Source organism: Triticum dicoccoides, chromosome 4A, assembly GCF_002162155.2.
Source record: "Triticum dicoccoides isolate Atlit2015 ecotype Zavitan chromosome 4A, WEW_v2.0, whole genome shotgun sequence".
NCBI classification, from domain to species: Eukaryota; Viridiplantae; Streptophyta; class Magnoliopsida; order Poales; family Poaceae; genus Triticum; species Triticum dicoccoides.
Window position 1 is genome coordinate 719,544,847 of NC_041386.1, and position 8,755 is coordinate 719,553,601.

Below are 8,755 nucleotides of genomic sequence, written 5' to 3' on the forward strand. Positions count from 1 at the left end.
CTGGCCGCCGCCCCCCCTCTAGATCTCATCTAGAGGGGGCCGGCCCCCCTTTCCCCCTTCCCCTATAAATAGAGGGGCGAGGGGAGGGCTGAACACCTGATCCAAGGCGCAGCCCCTCCCCTCCCCAACACCTCTCCTCCTCCGTTGAGTGCTTGGCGAAGCCCTGTCGGAGTACTGCCTCTCCACCAACACCACGCCGTCGTGCTGCTGCTGGAGCCTTCTTCCTCAACCTCTCCTCCCCCTTGCTGGATCAAGAAGGAGGAGACGTCATCCGCTCCGTACGTGTGTTGAACGCAGAGGTGCTGTCCGTTCAGCACTTGGTCATCGGTGATTTGGATCACGGCGAGTACGACTCCATCATCCCCGTTCCATTGAACACTTCCGCATGCGATCTACAAGTGGTATGTAGATGCAATCTCTCTCCCATGACTCGTTGGTGAAACCGTAGGAAAAATTTTAATTTTCCGCAACGTTCCCCGATAGTGGCATCATGAGCTAGGTCTATGCGTAGTTCTCTTTTGCACGAGTAGAACACAATTTGTTGTGGGCGTAGATGTTGTCAACTTTCTTGCCTCTACTAGTCTTATCTTGCTTCAGCGGTATTTTGGGATGAAGCGGCCCGGACCGACCTTACACGTACGCTTACGTGAGACAGGTTCCACCGACTAACATGCACTAGTTGCATAAGGTGGCTAGCGGGTGTCTGTCTCTCCCACTTCAGTTGGAGCGGATTCGATGAAAAGGGTCCTTATGAAGGGTAAATAGAAGTTGACAAATCACGTTGTGGCTTTCACGTAGGTAAGAAAACATTCTTGCTAGAACCCTATTGCAGCCACGTAAAACTTGCAACAACAATTAGAGGACGTCTAACTTGTTTTTGCAGGAAGTGTTTTGTGATGTGATATGGCCAAAGTTGTTATGAATGATGAATGATATATATGTGATGTATGAGATCATGTTCTTGTAATAGGAATCACGACTTGCATGTCGATGAGTATGACAACCGGCAGGAGCCATAGGAGTTGTCTTTATTTTTTGTATGACCTGCGTGTCATTGAGAAACGCCATGTAAATTACTTTACTTTATTGCTAAACGTGTTAGACTTAGTAGTAGAAGTAATAGTTGGCGAGCAACTTCATGGAGACACGATGATGGAGATCATGATGATGGAGATCATGGTGTCATGCCGGTGACAAGATGATCATGGAGCCCCGAAGATGGAGATCAAAGGAGCTATATGATATTGGCCATATCATGTCACTATTATATAATTACATGTGATGTTTATTATGTTTATGCATCTTGTTTACTTAGAATGACGGTAGTAAATAAGATGATACCTTAAAATAATTTCAAGAAAGTGTTCTCCCTAACTGTGCACTGTTGCTAAAGTTCGTCGTTTCGAAGTACCACGTGATGATCGGGTGTGATAGATTCTTACGTTCATATACAACGGGTGTAAGACAGTTTTACACATGCAAAACACTTAGGTTAACTTGACGAGCCTAGCATGTACAGACATGGCCTCGGAACACAAGAGACCGAAAGGTCGAACATGAGTCGTATGGAAGATACGATCAACATGGAGATGTTCACCGACGATGACTAGTCCGTCTCACGTGATGATCGGACACGGCCTAGTCGACTCGGATCATGTAACACTTAGATGACTAGAGGGATGTCAAATCTGAGTGGGAGTTCATTAAATAATTTGATGAACTTTATTATCATGAACAATAGTCTAAAAATCTTTGCAAAATGTCTTGTAGATCAAATGGCCAACGCTCATGTCACCATGAACTTCAACGCGTTCCTAGAGAAAACCAAGCTGAAAGATGATGGCAGCAACTATTCGGACTGGGTCCGGAACCTGAGGATCATCCTCATAGCTGCCAAGAAACAATATGTCCTAGAAGCACCGCTAGATGATGCACCCATCCCAGAGAACCAAGACGTTATGAACTCTTGGCAGTCTCGTGCTGATGATTACTCCCTCGTTCAGTGCGGCATGCTTTACGGCTTTGAACCGGGGCTCCAAAAGCGTTTTGAGCAACACAGAGCATATGAGATGTTCGAAGAGCTGAAACTAGTTTTCCAAGCTCATGCCCAGGTTGAGAGATATGAAGTCTCCGACAAGTTCTATAGTTGTAAGATGGAGGAAAATAGTTCTGTCAGTGAGCACATACTCAAAATGTCTGGGTTGCACAACCGCCTGTCCCAGCTGGACATCAACCTCCCGGACGAGGCGGTCATTGACAGAATCCTTCAGTCGCTCCCACCGAGCTACAAGAGCTTTTGGATGAACTACAATATGCAGGGGATGGTGAAAACTATTCCTGAAGTATTTTCAATGCTGAAGTCAGCAGAGGTAGAAATCAAGAAGGAGCACCAAGTGTTGATGGTCAATAAAACCACTAAGTTCAAGAAGGTCAAGGGTAAGTATAACTTCAAGAAGGACGACAAGGATGTTGTCGCGCCTGGTAAGCCAGTTGCGAGGAAGAAGTCAGGCAATGGACCCAAGCCTGAGACTGAGTGTTTTTATTGCAAAGGGAAGAGTCACTGGAAGCGGAACTACCCCAAATACTTAGCAGACAAGAAGGCCCGCAACACTAAAGGTATATTTGATATACATGTGATTGATGTGTACCTTACCAGTACTCGTAGTAACTCCTGGGTATTTGATACTGGTGCCCTTGCTCATATATGTAACTCACAGCAGGAGCTGCGGAATAAGCGGAGACTGGCGAAGGACGAGGTGATGATGCGCGTCGGGAATGGTTCCAAGGTCGATGTGATCGCCGTCGGCACGCTACCTCTACATTTACCTACGGGATTAGTTTTAAACCTAAATAATTGTTATTTAGTGCCAAGTTTGAGCATGAACATTGTATCAGGATCTCGTTTAATACGAGATGGCTACTCATTTAAATCCGAGAATAATGGTTGTTCTATTTATATGAGAGATATGTTTTATGGTCATGCTCCGATGGTCAATGGTTTATTCTTAATGAATCTCGAACATGATGTTACACATATTCATAGTGTGAATACCAAAAGATGAAAAGTTGATAACGATAGTCCCACATACTTGTGGCACTGCCGCCTTGGTCACATTGGTGTCAAACGCATGAAGAAGCTCCATGCTGATGGACTTTTAGAGTCTCTTGATTATGAATCATTTGACACATGCGAACCATGCCTCATGGGCAAAATGACAAAGACTCCATTCTCCGGAACAATGGAGCGAGCAACCAACTTATTGGAAATCATACATACCGATGTGTGTGGTCCAATGAGCGTTGAGGCTCACGGAAGATATAGTTATGTTCTCACTCTCACAGACGACTTAAGTAGATATGGGTATGTCTACTTGATGAAACACAAGTCTGAGACCTTTGAAAAGTTCAAGGAATTTCAGAATGAGGTAGAGAATCAACGTGACCGAAAAATAAAGTTCTTACGATCAGATCGTGGAGGAGAATATTTAAGTCACGAATTTGGTACACACTTAAGGAAATGTGGAATCGTTTCACAACTCACGCCGCCTGGAACACCTCAGCGTAACGGTGTGTCCGAACGTCGTAATTGCACTCTATTGGATATGGTGCGATCTATGATGTCTCTTACTGATTTACCGCTATCATTTTGGGGATACGCTCTAGAGACAACTACATTCACTTTAAATAGGGCACCGTCTAAATCCGTTGAGACGACACCGTATGAATTATGGTTTGGCAAGAAACCTAAGCTGTCGCTTCTAAAACTTTGGGGATGCGATGCTTATGTCAAGAAACTTCAACCTGAAAAGCTCGAACCCAAGTCGGAAAAATGCGTCTTCATAGGATACCCTAAGGAAACCATTGGGTATACCTTCTACCTTAGATCCGAAGGCAAGATCTTTGTTGCCAAGAATGGATCCTTTCTGGAAAAAGAGTTTCTCTCGAAAGGAGTAAGTGGGAGGAAAGTAGAACTCGATGAAGTACTACCTCTTGAACCGGAAAGTAGTGCAGCTCAGGAAAATGTTCCTGTGGTGCCTACACCGACTGGAGAGGAAATTAATGATGATGATCAAGGTACTTCGGATCAAGTTGTTACTAAACTTCGTAGGTCCACAAGGACACGTTCCACACCAGAGTGGTATGGCAACCCTATCCTGGAAATCATGTTGTTAGACAACGGTGAACCTTCGAACTATGAAGAAGCGATGGCGGGCCCAGATTCCAACAAATGGCTTGAAGCCATGCAATCCGAGATAGAATCCATGTATGAACACAAAGTATGGACTTTGACTGACTTGCCCGATGATAGGTGAGTGATAGAAAACAAATGGATCTTTAAGAAGAAGACGGACGCGGATGGTAATATCACCATCTATAAAGCTCGACTTGTCGCTAAGGGTTATCGGCAAGTTCAAGGGATTGACTACGATGAGACTTTATCTCTCGTAGCGAAGCTTAAGTCCGTCCGAATCATGTTAGCAATTGCCGCATACTATGATTATGAGATATGGAAGATGGACGTTAAAAAGGCATTCCTTAACGGTTATCTTAAGGAAGAGCTATATATGATGTAGCCGGAAGGTTTTGTCGATCCCAAGAATGCTAACAAAGTATGCAAGCTCCAGCGATCCATTTATGGGCTGGTGTAAGCATCTCGGAGTTGGAACATTCGCTTTGATGAAATGATCAAAGCATTTGGGTTTATGCAGACTTATGGAGAAGTCTGCGTTTACAAGAAAGTGAGTGGGAGCTCTGTAGCATTTCTCATATTATATGTAGATGACATACTTTTGATGGGAAATGATATAGAATTCTTGGACAGCATTAAGGCCTACTTGAATAAGTGTTTTTCAATGAAGGACCTTGGAGAAGCTGCTTACATATTAGGCATAAAAATCTATAGGGATAGATCGAGACGCCTCATAGGTCTTTCACAAAGCACATACCTTGATAAGATTTTGAAGAAGTTCAAAATGGATCAGTCCAAGAAAGGGTTCTTGCCTGTTTTGCAAGGTGTGAAATTGAGCTCGGCTCAATGCCCGACCACGGCAAAAGATAAAGAAGAGATGAGTGTCATCCCCTATGCCTCAGCCATAGGATCTATTATGTATGCCATGCTGTGTACCAGACCTGATGTAAACCTTGCCGTAAGTTTGGTAGGAAGGTACCAAAGTAATCCCGGCTCGGAACACTGGATAGCGGTCAAGAATATCCTGAAGTACCTGAAAAGGACAAAGGACATGTTTCTCGTTTATGGAGGTGACGAAGAGCTCGTCGTAAAGGGTTACGTCGACGCCAGCTTCGACACATATCTGGATGACTCTAAGTCACAAACCGGATACGTGTATATGTTGAATGGTGGACCAGTAAGCTGGTGCAGCTGCAAGCAGAGCGTCGTGGCGGGATCTACATGTGAAGCGGAGTACATGGCAGCCTCGGAGGCAGCGCATGAAGCAATTTGGGTGAAGGAGTTCATCACCGACCTAGGAGTCATACCCAATGCGTCGGGGCCGATCAAACTCTTCTGTGACAACATTGGAGCTATTGCACTTGCCAAGGAGCCCAGGTTTCACAAGAAGACCAGGCACATCAAGCGTCGCTTCAACTCCATTCGTGAAAATGTTCAAGATGGGGACATAGACATTTGCAAAGTGCATACGGATCTGAATGTCGCAGATCCGTTGACTAAACCTCTTCCGCGAGCAAAACATGATCAACACCAGAACTCTATGGGTGTTCAATTCATCACAATGTAACTAGATTATTGACTCTAGTGCAAGTGGGAGACTGTTGGAAATATGCCCTAGAGGCAATGATAAAAGTATTATTATTATATTTCCTTGTTCATGATAATTGTCTTTTATTCATGCTATAATTGTATTATCCGGAAATCGTAATACACGTCTGAATACATAGACCACAATATGTCCCTAGTGAACCTCTAGTTGACTAGCTCGTTGATCAACAGATAGTCATGGTTTCCTGACTATGGACATTAGATGTCATTGATACCGGGATCACATCATTAGGAGAATGATGTGATGGACAAGACCCAAATCCTAAGCATAGCACAAGATCGTGTAGTTCGTTTGCTAGAGCTTTTTCATTGTCAAGTATCTTTTCCTTTGACCATGAGATCGTGTAGCTCCCAGATACCATAGGAGTGCTTTGGGTGTACCAAACGTCACAACGTAACTAGGTGACTATAAAGGTGCACTACAGGTATCTCCGAAAGTGTCTGTTGGGTTGACACGGATCGAGACTAGGATTTGTCACTCCGTATGACGGAGAGGTATCACTGGGCCCACTCGGTAGTGCATCATCATAATGAGCTCAAAGTGACCAAGTGTTTGGTCACGGGATCATGCATTACAGTACGAGTAAAGTGACTTGCCGGCAACGAGATTGAACGAGGTATTGGGATACCGACGATCGAATCTCGGGCAAGTAACATACCGTCTGACAAAGGGAATAGTATACGGGGTTGATTGAATCCTCGACATCGTGGTTCATCCGATGATATCATCGAGGAGCATGTGGGAGCCAACATGGGTATCCAGATCCCGCTGCTGGTTATTGACCGGAGAGCCGTCTCGGTCATGTCTGCATGTCTCCCGAACCCGTAGGGTCTACACACTTAAGGTTCGGTGACACTAGGGTTATTAGGAAGACTTGTATGTGATTACCGAATGTTGTTCGGAGTCCCGGATGAGATCCCGGACGTCACGAGGAGTTCCAGAATGGTCCGGAGGTGAAGATTTATATATGGGAAGTTGTCATACGGACACCGGAAAGTTTCGGGGGCATATCGGTATTGTACCGGGGCCACCGGAGGGGTTCCGGGGGTCCACCGGGAGGGGCCACCCCTCTCGGAGGGCCTCATGGGCCGCAAGGGACAGGGAACCAGCCCCTGTAGGGCTGGGCGCCTCCCCCTTGGGCCCATGCACCTAGGGTTGGGGGGGGGGAACCCTAGTGTGGGCGCCCCCCTTGCTTGGGGGGCAAGCCCCCCTCCCTGGCCGCCGCCCCCCTCTAGATCTCATCTAGAGGGGGCCGGCCCCCCCTTCCCCCTTCCCCTATAAATAGAGGGGCGAGGGGAGGGCTGAACACCTGATCCAAGGCGCAGCCCCTCCCCTCCCCAACACCTCTCCTCCTCCGTTGAGTGCTTGGCGAAGCCCTGTCGGAGTACTGCCTCTCCACCAACACCACGCCGTCGTGCTACTACTGGAGCCTTCTTCCTCAACCTCTCCTTCCCCCTTGCTGGATCAAGAAGGAGGATACGTCATCCGCTCCGTACGTGTGTTGAACGCGGAGGTGCTGTCCGTTCAGCACTTGGTCATCGGTGATTTGGATCACGGCGAGTACGACTCCATCATCCCCGTTCCATTGAACGCTTCCGCACGCGATCTACAAGTGGTATGTAGATGCAATCTCTCTCCAATGACTCGTTGCTTAAATGAACTCATAGATGGATCTTGGTGAAACTGTAGGTAAATTTTTAATTTTCTGCAACGTTCCCCAACAAGAATATGACGTCTCTACATGCAGTTTTTGTTGTAGTGCTTCCGGTTGCATTGAGGGGGCTTCAACCGGAAAACGTCCGATTAGCCATTGTGAAGCTATGTGCATTCCTCAATGCAATATCTCAGAAGGTGATCGATCCAGAAATCATACCAACGCTAAGGAGTGATGTGGCGCAATGTCTTGTCAGTTTTGAGCTGGTGTTCCCACCATCCTTCTTCAATATCATGACGCACGTCCTAGTTCATCTAGTCGACGAGATTGTCATTCTGGGGCCCGTATTTCTACACAATATGTACCCCTTTGAGAGGTTCATGGGAGTCCTAAAGAAATATGTTCGTAACCGCGCTAGGCCAGAAGGAAGCATCTCCATGGGCCATCAAACAGAGGATGTCATCGGGTTTTGTGTTGACTTCATTCCTGGCCTTAAGAAGATAGGTCCCCCTAAATCGCGGTATGAGGGGAGACTGACTGGAAAAGGCACGCTTGGAAGGACTCAATAATATGCAGGGACGGATATTCTTGGTCTCTAGCACACTACACAGTTCTACAGAACTCTACCTTGGTGACCCCGTATGTCGATGAACACAAGAACAGTCTGCGCTACAAACACCCGGAGCAGTGCGGCGACTGGATTACATGTGAACACATCAGGACTTTCAGCAGTTGGTTGGAAACACGTCTCAGAGGTGACAGCACTGTTTCTGATGAGCTATACTTGTTGTCCAGGGGACCATCTTCGACTGTAATGATTTGGAAAGGATACGAGATAAATGGGAATACATTTTACACGATTGACCAAGATGAAAAGAGCACCAACCAAAACAGCGGTGTCCGCTTTGATGCAGCAACCGACTGGGGAAAGGACACATATTATGGTTACATAGTAGACATATGGGAACTTGACTACGGAGTAGATTTTAAGGTCCCTTTGTTTAAGTGCAAGTGGGTCAATCTGTCAGGAGGCGGGGTACAGGTAGACCCATAGTACGAAATGACAACAGTGTATCTGAAAAATCTTGGGTACACTGACGAACCGTTCGTCCTAGGCAATGATGTGGCACAGGTTATCTATGTGAAGGACATGTCTACCAGACCGAGGAAAAAAAAGATAAGGAAGCGAATACATCATACGATGAGCCAAAGCGCCACATAGTTCTTTCAGGAAAAAGGGACATCCTGGGAGTGGAGGGGAAGACAGACATGTCTGAAGAGTATGAAAAGTTTCATGAAATTC